This window comes from Rhinopithecus roxellana, chromosome 2, assembly GCF_007565055.1.
Source record: "Rhinopithecus roxellana isolate Shanxi Qingling chromosome 2, ASM756505v1, whole genome shotgun sequence".
Lineage (NCBI taxonomy): Eukaryota > Metazoa > Chordata > Mammalia > Primates > Cercopithecidae > Rhinopithecus > Rhinopithecus roxellana.
The window spans coordinates 76092627-76104037 of NC_044550.1; the positions used below are offsets into that span (position 1 = coordinate 76092627).

An 11411-nucleotide genomic window follows, 5' to 3' on the forward strand; every position below is an offset into this window, starting at 1 on the left:
TTACTTCTGGATAGAGAGTCACAGATAAAAAGGAAAGCAAATCTGATTATCAAACACACGATTACTGTTCTCTCATCACCGGATTAAAATTTAAACCATTAAGCTGAAGTAAACGTTCATGAACATAAGAAAGGGGGGAATTTTTAACAGTTTTACAATGACGCGTCCCCCTCTTCCTCATTTAATGAAGTACTAAGAACTTAAAGGCTGGTCTACAGCGAATCTGGCTCCTAGAAAGAGTCCATCCAGGATGCTGACACAGGGAAAAGATTAGAAACTGTGTGATCTGGATTATTCTTGGTGTTACGGAGTATTTTTTCGGTCCTTTACGGACATGGAATAAAAATGCCCAAAAGGAGCAAGAGAGAGGGCTCAGCTGCCCTGATCACAAAGCTCCTGGGGCAGAGTCAGCATCCAGCCCTGGCAGAGCCCTCCCCGTCCTCCTTCCGCGCCCCTAGACCATTCCGTCGCGCAGTCTCTAAGGGCCAGCTTCGCGAGGATCCAGAAGGCGGTCGCTGGACGTGCATGTTACGAGCCCGTTTTTGTTTTGTTTAAGAAACAGATTCCGATCTGAGCCAAGCCTCCCTGCCTCCCGGGGAACAGGGGGAGATGGCAGCAGGGTGCCGGCGTGGAGAGCGAGAATAAAAGAACGGCCGAGTACAACCTGTCGTGTAAGCTAGCAGCGCCAGGAAGGAAAGGTAAGCGGCGGCGATAAGGCACGACAGGGAAGGAAACTGGTGTCCAGCACCCCCCCTGAACCCAGCCACCCATAGCGGCCAGAGCCTCCCAGGTCCCGCCCCGAGCTCGCGCCCAGCCCCGGCGCCGGCCGCAGACTCCCGCCCTACACAAACCCTCCCAGGACGCGCTTCCTCCGGAGCCGGACCCCCGCCCTGGCCTCCTGGCGGGATGAGGCGGGTCATTTCAGTCCGCTTCTCGGCAGAGGTGACTCGCGCAAAGATGTAAACACAGCGAGACCAGCTGCGCTCGGCCCATCCCCCGCGCCGGGGTCTGTAACCTCTTGCCTCAGCCCTGCCCCGCGCCCCGCACTCCCCGCGGGCAGGCGCTCAGCGCGCCTTCTCCTTTCTCCAAGTCCCGCTCCGCGACCGTTGCCCGGGGACACTCAGCCCCCTTCCCCCAGGCCCCGGCCGGTGTCACCGCCACAGCCGCCGGAAAACCCCTCCGCATACCCCGAAGCAAACAACACAAGCGCGGGGCGGGGGCGCGGAGGGAGGCGGCGGCACTCGGGACAGCCAGGCTTTATCGCCGCGCCCTTAGCGCTCCCTCTCACCAGCCTCGGCTGCCCGCGCTCTTACCTGCTCTCCGCGACGCCTGGGAAGACCGCGGCGTCCTTTTCCCTCTCAGCAGGGCCGCGGACTAGCAGCCGCCGCCGTTGGCCGAGCGTCCGGAGGGAGCCGGGGCCTCCCCAGCAGCCCAAGCCGCTCCACAGGGAGAGGAGGAGACAAAACAGAGGCTCGCCGCCCCGCGCAGCGACCCCCGCCCGCGCCGCCCCACCGACCCCAAACCGCCTAGGCGACGGCGGCGACACAGAGCTCGGCGCCGGGAGCAATGGTGGCCCCCGCCCCGCTCCCGGCCCCCTCCCTCCAACCCCCGCCTCGGCTCCTCCCCCTCGGCCTCCTGCCGCCGCCACCAGGACACTGGAGTCCGCCTCCCCCTCCCAGCCAGCTCAGAGCGCTCCTCCCCTCCCCACGCGGCGGGGGGCGGGGGCGGCACCGCCAGTCACCGCAGCGCCTGTCAAACGCGGGCCGGCTATTTATACCCCGCGGGGCCCCGCCGCCCTCAGGCCCCCACCAGCACGCCGAACCTGCCTCTTTGCTCTCTTGAATCCCGCCCTCCTCTCCTCGCCCAACTTCTCCCAAACCCGCCTTCCCAGGTAAAGACGCTCGTCACTTGTCCAGCTCCCTGCCCAGGGCTCCCCGATCTCGCTCTCCACTCCAGCCCCGGATTGGTGCAGGGGGCTCTGCCGCACGGGGCAGGCGTGTGAGGACGACGGGGCCGCGCGTGCACCTGCAGCGCCCGCCGGCTTCCCCCAGCTTCCCCCAGCCGGCCGGGACCGCACGCGCACACTCTAGCCACTTAGGGGCCCCGCAGGCCCCGCCGTAACCGCATGCCCAACTCAGGACTCCCGCCCTTCTCCTCTGGAGATGGCCCAAGAGTCGGGCAGTCTGACAGTTACGGGGGGCGAGGTTTTGCAAAAACTCATAGCCCGGTCCTTCCAGTCCCCACTCCTCAGCCTTGGCTAAGTGAAAGGTGGGGGTTCGGGCAAGAGCGCGACGCCGGCCAGGAGCGCGACGCCGGCCCCGCCCCGGCCGGTGACGCACGTGGCGCACCGCCCCGCTAGCCTCGCGCCTCTCGGCGCCGCCAGCTCCTCCTCCCCGCTAGCAAAAGCCCGGCGTAGTACACCCCCGACCCCGCCCCATTCCCAGAAATTACCACCCGCCCAACAGCCCGGCCGCGAGGCGGTTGGTGCCGGCGTTTGCTGGCGGTCGGGTGGCGGGGCCCAGCGCGCAGCTGCGGAGCGCGGCGGGCGGCCCCTTGGCGCTACCCAGGGGGCTGCGGGCACCCGCACCGAGCCATTGTCACTCCTTGCTCGGTCAGCAACGGAGAAGTAACTCAAGTCTGAGTGTTGTTGGTGCGAGAATGAGAGAGTGTTTTGGTGAGGGAGTATTTTGGCCCAAGTGCCTGCGAATTCGAAAACGAAAACCCAGCAGTAGCTGCAAGCTTTTGGTTTCCACACTTTCACACAAAGGGGAGCCTTCGAGCGGGGCACACTCACGCGCCTTCAAGTGCACAAAAGCCAATGACACGGTGCCCTGGGTTGCCTTGCGTAGGAGCGTCTCTTTAATGGGCTTTCTTAGCCACAGTTAATGCATACAAACGCCCCAGTCTATTCCTTCACCACCACCGTTCTCCGCCCCAGCGTTTTCTGTATTTGTTTCTTTAACAAAGCACTGCCTGTCCCGGTGCGCGCGGGGCTGATTTTGCTCCCCTCCCGGGCTTCTGCAACCTCGCCGCGATGAACCTGGCACCTGGCGCGGTATTCACCAGCTCATTTCTGGGCTCCAGCGTTACCCTTTCTACGGCTTCACAACCAGTCTGGAGCAAAGAAGGAACCCCGAGGAATATAAGTGATAGCTGTTCTCTTGAAAGGGACGTTGGAACCCTGGAAATCACCCTAGAGTAAGGCTCAAATGTCAGAAAGCTGCAGGAGGCTCCAGATTTAAATCCCTGAAGAGCTTAACAATGTAATGATCTCTTTCTTTTGTTAATATTGTCGTTGCCTCTATTTTTTTGGGGGTGAGTGTTCCCTTCCTGTCTTAAAAAGCAACTCTGGGCCGGGCGCAGTGGCTCACGCCAGTAATCCCAGCACTTAGGGAGGCCCCGGAGGGTGGATTGCCCGAGGTCACGAGTTCGAGACTAGCCTGGCAAACATGGTGAAACCCCCGTCTCTACTAAAAATACAAAAATTAGCCCGGCATGGTGGCACACGCCTGTAGTCCCAGCAACTCTGAGGGCTCCTATTCTTATTTAAGAATTTTTTACTCTTGAACACAGTGGAAACCTGGAGACCATGATTGTTAATCAAAGATCCTCTTAACTCTTCAAGTTTTCTGGATTCCTGAGTTCTAAACCATAGGACTATCGACACCCTTTTGAACTAAAGAATTTGTAAAGCTTTGGTAACATTAAAATCTTTAATACATAATAAACAGGATTCTGCAAACATAGCACCCTTTCTAAGGGAGTCTTTATCTCACTTCTTGTAAAATAACTTATCACTTATGGGAACCATTGCCCACCATGATATTTGTAGGGAATTAATTAATAATAATATTGCATCTTCATAACATAACATAACATAGCATACTAAGGAGCTGGCAAAGACAAAGCCTGATTCCTGTTGTTAGGGACAGATATCACCTGCCGAGTCATGTAATTTCTGTTGTCAGCCACGTTGAGAAGAAAGTCTCTCCCACTGCCAATTGGCAATAAGCCGGAAAGTCCCAGGTGGATAACAGTGGTAGATAACATTATTGTTCCCAATTTTTCACTACTCCATGCATGCATGCCCTTTGAAATACAGCTTTGTAGTTCCTCTCAGTAGAGATAGGATGTTTCTCCACCCTGTTCATGTTGGGCTTAGATCAGTCCATTTGCTTTTGGCCAAAGAAGATAGGCAGAAGTGACAGTGTGACAGTTCTGAGCCTGGCCTCAAGAGGTATTTCATGTTTCGCCTTCCCTGTCTGGCACTCTTGTTTTTCACAATGTGAAGAACATACCTGCCTAGTTTGCTGGTCCAAGAAGTATGAAGCAGGTCTGAAGCCAGTCTCAGGTTGGGGTCAGCAACCCAAAAAATAAAGGATGGTTGTTTCAAGTCGTGTTTTGGAGTAATAGTGTTTTGGAGTAGTTGGTTCCCAGAATTAGTGTTGTGATAGCTGACTGAAACAACAGCAGAGAGAGCAATCAGATTCCTTGGTATTGGCCTGGAAGGTGCCTAACTTGATGTCTTTCAGGCAGCTCTTTGGCTATGGTTCTTAGACACATCCTTTATAGAAGCCAGCGAAGTAAGGAACCCAGAAATTTTACAGCAAGCTTGTCCAACTCAGTGCCTGCAGGCTGCATGTGGCCCTGGACAGCTTTGAATGCAGCCCAACACTTTCTTAAAATACTTTTTTGCAATTTTTTTTTTTTTTTTTTTTTTAGCTCATCAGCTATCATTAGTGTTAGTATATTTAATGTGTGGCCCAAGATAATAATTCTTCCAGTGTGGCCCTGGAAAGCCAAAAGATTGGACACCCCTGGTTTACAGTAAAGCATTCTAAAGAACAGGTATCAGAAGGAAAAGTCTAGTGTGGCCAGTAGTCCTAGTAACAAGCTAATGATCACGGAATAAGAGATCTCTGTGTTGTAACTGGATTGCATTTGCTTTTGTTTTTTATGTTATATAGTTTATTTTTTAATTATACAAGTGATTCATTAATACATTTTCATCATCAATTTTCAAATAATTCAAAATAAACATTTTAAAACCCAAGTTCCCCTTCCCTCTCCATTTCCATTCCCATTCCTCACTTACCCTTCACACTTACCCAGCCATCCCCTACCTCTAGTTTTCCACAGATAACCATAAATGAAAACTTAGCCTTTAAGCTTCTAGACCTTTTTCTGTGCGTGTATATACATGTATTTATATACTAAATATAAATATGATGATATAATATGCGTATTAGGTATAATGCTTTTATACTTCTTTTATCTGTGTTATTTCTCCCTTTGTTTTCTTCAATATATAGAAAAGTGGGTTTTTTTTTTTTTTTTTTTTTTTTTTTTGGAGACGGAGTCTTGCTCTGCTGCCCAGGCTGGAGTGCAGTGGCCGGATCTCAGCTCACTGCAAGCTCCGCCTCCCGGGTTCACGCCATTCTCCTGTCTCAGCCTCCCGAGTAGCTGGGACTACAGGCGCCCGCCTGGTCGCCCGGCTAGTTTTTTGTATTTTTTAGTAGAGACGGGGTTTCACCGTATTAGCCAGGATGGTCTCGATCTCCTGACCTCATGATCCGCCCGTCTCGGCCTCCCAAAGTGCTGGGATTGCAGGCTTGAGCCACCGCGCCCGGCCGAAAAGTGGGTTTTTTTTTAATTATTTCATCCTTGGCTGGGTGCTGTGGCTGCATCTGTAATCCCAGCACTTTGGGAGGCCAAGGTGGGAGAATCACTTGAGCCCAGAAGTTGGAGACCAGCATGGGCAGGAAGATCACTTGGTTCGAGACCCCATCTCTACAAAGAAAATAAAATAAAGTCAGCCAGGTGTGGCGGTGTGCATCTGTAGTCCCAGCTACTAGGGAGGCTGAGGCAGAAGGATCACCTGAGCCCAGGAGTTTGAGGTTGCAGTGTGCTGTGCTCGCACCACCCCACTGCAGCCTGGGTGACAGAGTGAGATCCTGTCTCAAAAATAAATAAATAAATAAAATAAAACAAATAAAATTTCATTCTGCCTTCAGTATAATAGACCAACCAAAGGAAGAGATTTTCCTGCTTTTATATCAGAATGTTAAATGGTAGGAGGACCCTTTAGGGCTCAGTATGGGGGTGCAGTGGCAGTGACAATCAGCATGAGGAACAGAAGAGAAAACAAAATTCTGAGTAGTGGCCAGTAAGTCGTTTCCCTCTCTCAACCTTTCAACTTCACGTTCTCAGGCAAATCCTTGGAAGTACTGAGTTATATTTGATTAAGTGAGGTAATTTTCCCTTATGACATTCCAAGTCCAAGAGAATGTAGTGGAAGCTATGCTGCCTTTTCTGACCTAACCTCTGGAGTCACATACCATCACTTCTGTTGTATTCTCTTGGTCACACAGATTGATCCTAATTCGTTGTGGAAGAGTACTACCTGCTACATAAGGACATTCGTACCAAGAGATGAGGATCACTGAGGGCCATGTTGGAAGCTGGTTGCCACAAGGGCATTTACTCAGTAGTGAATTTTGAGTGATTGACACTATTTTTAAACAGATTCCCTCATCACAGGTCAGCAGATTCCTTGGTTGCCAACTACTAGGTAGACTTTACAGGAACAGCCAGAACAATCTCTTCTTTGCCATTCTTTAAAGAACGAGTAGTTCTGGACAACTATCGAACAGCAATATTCTATTGTTAACCTATCTTATTTGTGAAGCATTATATCCAACACTCCATACAAAGATTATTCATACCTCTCCCACGCTATGGGTCTGCAAAGTAATCCAGTCCCCCAAACTCACTTTTTGTTTTAGGTATTGTTTTACCTTTTAGAAATCAGAATCTTTTAAATATTGTATATTAAATAAGTTACAAGAGGGCTGCCTTAGAATAACCAAACCCAAAATAATTTGGAGGGCATGGGTTAAGTTTCCAGAATCCAATGAAGTAATTTTGAGGATGAAATTTGAAGCATCCAAAAAATAAATAGAAATTTGTACCATCGAATGCAATCAGATAAATAAGCAGAAAGTATAAACTTTTCAATATAGAAGGAAGTTAAATCCTCATGAGTTGCATCTATAACTTCATCCTGTAATGTTTTCTAGTAAAATAAGTACTTAAAACCATTTCATAATTTCAGTTATTGATATATTTTAAAAGCAACCTTCTCTTTAAAATAGTGCTGTAGTTGGAAGAATTCTCTTAATTCTGTCTACAAATTAATTTTAAAGAATATTTTATTGCTTTATTAAAATATTTGAAATGTTTAAGATGAATTACACTTTATTCGAGTTAGAATTTTTAATGTTTTTGATGTTGAAACCAACTTTTGTTAGCAGATTTCACTTCCATATCTTTATCATAAGTTTAAAAGTCAAAATTAAATGAACATCAAGCCATTTTATTAGTCATGTAAAATCATATTAATCTTTCTTTTTTTTTTTTTTTTTTAAGATGGAGTTTCGCTCTTGTCACCCAGGCTGGAGTGCAGTGGCACAATCTCGGCTCACTGCAACCTCTGCCTCCTGGGTTCAAGCAGTTCTTCTGCCTCAGCCTCCCAACTAGCTGGGATTAAGGTGCCTGCCTCCATGCCCAGAGAATCTTTGTATTTTTAGTAGAGACGGGGTTTCACTATGTTGGCCAAGCCAGTCTTGAACTCCTGACCTCGTGATCTACCTGCCTCGGCCTCCCAAAGTGCTGGGATTACAGGTGTGAGCCACCGTGCCTGACTGATCAGATTAATCATTACAGTTTCTGAATAAAATCATTTACTTAATAAAATTCAGTATAAATGCTATATTAGCTAATTAAAGTACAAATATAAATATCTTCCATGGGAAACTACTTGAAACAAACTTTTGTATTTGTGCCGCATAATTTTTAAAGGCATTTAACTGGCCGGGTGCAGTAACTCACACCTGTAATCCCAGCACTTTGGGAGGCAGAGGCGGGCGGATCACCTGAGGTCAAGAGTTTGAGACCAGCCTGGCCAATGCGATGAAACCCCGTCTCTACTGAAAATACAAAAATTAGCCAGGCATGGTGGCCAGTGCCTGTAATCCCAGTCACTCAGGCAGCTGAGGCAAGAGAATCGCTTGAACCCAGGAGGCAGAGGTTGTAGTGAGCCAAGATCATGCCATTGTACTCCAGCCTGGGCGACAGAGAGAAACTTGGTCTTAAAAAAAAAAAAAAAAAAAAAAAATTTTTTTAATAAACAAATAGAGGCATTTAACCCTGACTCTCCCATGCTTCTAAGTTAAAATGAGTTACTGGAAATGTGTCTTTCCATTCACTCTCAGATCACCCTAAAAAAAAGAAAAACTGAAAGGCTTTCCCATTATTTATTTGCTTTCTTTTCTGGCGGTTTTTCCTGTTTGTCAGCTAACTACTGTAGGTAGCATAATTTTAATAATAGTAAATAATAATGACAACAACAACAATATTGACCTCTATTCATATACTGCTAGGTTTTCTGTGTTTATTCATCTTATGAGTATTATCACCATTTCATAGTTGATGCTGAAACTAAGAGAGGTTAAGTCACTTGTTCAGAGTTATACGGTAGGTGGCAGGGTTGGATATTGAATCCATCTCCAGAGCCTGTACTCTTAACCACTAGTACAGCATATTATTAAAATGTTGTTTTCATTTTATTTTCTTTTTTATTTTGTTTTTGTTTTTGTTTTTGTTTTTTGAGATAGGGCCTCTCTCTGTTGCCCATGCTGGAGTGCACTGGCTTCACTCTCCAGAGTGGCTGAGACTACAGGTCATCATGCCCAGCTAATTTTTATTTATTTATTTATTTGTTTTAGAGACAGGATCTTGCCACATTGCCCAGGCTTGTAGTCAAACTCATGGCTTCAAAACATCTTCCTGCCTCATCCTCCCAAAGTGCTGGGATTACAGGTATGAAGCATGGCACCCAGACTAAAATGTTTTTTTGACATGTGGGGCAGTCCTGCTCCAACTGTTCATGTCCAAACGTAGAGAATGAAAAGCATTGCTTTCTATTTCACCTCTTGTCCTATTCCTCCAAATTCACAGGGGGCTGCTGTTGCCTTGTATTCTGACTCACCTGTTCGACTTTTTGTTTGTTTGTTTTTTCTTGAGACAGGGTCTGTCTGTCACCCAGGCTACAGTGCAGTGGTGCAATCACAGCTCACTGCACCCTCGGCTTCCCGGCTTCAGGTGATCCTCTCATTTCAACCTCCCAAGTAGCTGGGACCACAGGTGCCTGCCACCATGCCCAGCTAATTTTTGTATTTTTTGTAAAGACAGGGTTTTGTCATGTTGCCCAGACTGGTCCTGAACTCCTGGGCCCAGTGATCTTCCCACTTTGGCCTCCCAAAGTACAGGCATGAGCCACCATGCCAGGTGTGTTTGGCCTTTATGTTCTGTCTAACATGCCAGGCACTGCCAAAGTGCTTGGGTGCTTCTGACCATGTTCCTTATATCCTACTCTCCAGACATTCCCCTCAGAATTAGATGCCAACTAATTCTCTCTACTCCAGCCTGTGGCTTCTGTATCCTGCTCTCCCTGCTTCCCTTCTTGTCTGCCACATTAAGTTTGGGCAGACTTTCCATATCTGCTGGTGACACTGACTACTAAGCAGAAGAGAGAGAGAGAGAGAAATTTAAAGCCAGGACAAGAAGCCTATCAATATGGAAGGTAAAAGCGTCATAGAAGGACCATGATTAAAATGTGAATACCAGCCAGGCGGTGGAGGCCCACCTGTAGTCTTAGCTACTCAGGAGACTGAGGCAGTGGGATCTCTTATGCCCAGGAGTTCTGGGCTATAGTGTGCTATGCCCATCAGGTGTCTGCACTAAATTCAGCATCAATATGGTGACCTCCCAGGAGCAGGGGACCACCAGGTTACTTAAGGAGGAGTGAACCAATCTAGGTCAGAAACAGAGCAGGTCAAAACTCCCATGCTGATCAGTGGTGAGATCACACCCGTGAATGACCAGTGTTAAAGTGCTCTGCAGTCTGGGCAACATAGTGAGACAACCCCCCATAAATAATTTTTTTGTTTGTTTGTTTCAGACAGAGTCTCGCTTTGTCACCCAGGCTACCTCTTGAGTAGCTGGGATTACAGGCTCATGCCACCACACCCAACTTTTTTTTTTTTTTTTTAAGTAGAAGCGGGGTTTTGCTATGTTGGCCAGGTTGGTCTCGAACTCCTGACCTCAAGTGATCTGCCCACCTCTGCCTCCCAAAGTGCTGGAATTACAGAAGTAAGCCACATCACCTGGCCTCCCATAAACAAATATTTTAAAATGTGAACACCAGAAAGTAGAGGATGGAAGGCTGGGCATGGTGGTTCACACCTATAATCCCAGTACTTTGGGAGGTTGAGGTGGGCAGATCGCTTGGCTCAAAAGTTTGAGACCAGCCTGGGCAACATGGCGAAACCCCTCTCTACGAAAAATGCAAAAATTAGCCAGTGTGGTGGCATGCACCTGTAGTCACAGCTACTCGGAAGGCTGAGAAGAGAGAATCACCTGAGCCAAGAAGTAGAGGCTGCAGTGAGCCGTGATCGTGCCACTGCATTCCAGTGTGGGCAACAGAGCAAGACCCTGTATCAAAAAAAAAATTTCTAATTAAAATAGAAAAGGAGGCCGGGCGCAGTGGCTCACACCTGTAATCTCAACACGTTGGGAGGCCGAGGTGGATGAATCATTTGATGTCAGGAGTTCAAGACCAGCCTGGTCAACATGGTGAAACCCTGTCTCTACTAAAAATACAAAAATTAGGCCAGGCACAGTGGCTCACGCCTATAATCCCAGCACTTTGGGAGGCCAAGGCAGACGGATCATGAGGTCAGGAGATGGAAATCATCCTGGCCAACATGGTGAAACCCCATCTCTACTAAAAATACAAAAATTAGCTGAGTGTGGTGCAGGCGCCTGTAATCCCAGCTACTTGGGAGGCTGAGGCAGCAGAATCACTTGAACCCAGGAGGCAGAGGTTCCAGTGAGCCAAGATTGCACCACTGCACTCCAGCCTGGAGACAGAGTGAGACTCCATCTCAAAAAAAAAATATATATATATATGTATATATATAGTATATATACAAAAATTAGCCAGGCAGTAGTGGCACACACCTGTAATCCCAGCTACTCGGGAGGCTGAGGCAGGAGAATTGTTTGAGCCTGGGAGGTGGAAGTTGCCGTGAGCCAAGATCACGCCACTGCACTTCAGTCTAGGTGACAGAGTGAGACCCTGTCTCAAAAAGAAAAAAAAGAAAGAAAGGAAAGGGGCTGGGCGCAGTGGTTCACGCCTGTAAATCCAGCACTTTGGGAGGCCGAGAAAGGTGGATCACCTGAGGTCAGGAGTTCGAGATCGGCCTGGCCAACATGGTGAAACCTCGTCTCTACTAAAAATAAAAAATTAGGCCGGGCGCGGTGGCTCAAGCCTGTAATCCCAGCACTTT

At 48.4% G+C, this 11411-nt stretch overlaps 1 protein-coding gene across 12 annotated transcripts in view; it reads right to left on the reverse strand.

The window, feature by feature from the left end:
- The window catches only part of ELF2 (E74 like ETS transcription factor 2), a 132107-nt gene extending 130535 nt beyond the window's left edge, over positions 1 to 1572 (reverse strand). For 4 of the 12 annotated variants that reach the window (XM_030917142.1, XM_010353494.2, XM_030917144.1 and 1 more), the window contains exon 1: positions 1314 to 1567. The gene's annotated coding sequence lies outside the window, so the exon portion shown is untranslated. Of the gene's footprint in view, positions 1 to 1313 lie in introns of all 12 variants that reach the window. The other 8 variants (XM_010353496.2, XM_030917145.1, XM_030917146.1 and 5 more) reach the window with 5 other exon arrangements.
- Positions 1573 to 11411: the final 9839 nt, after the last annotated feature.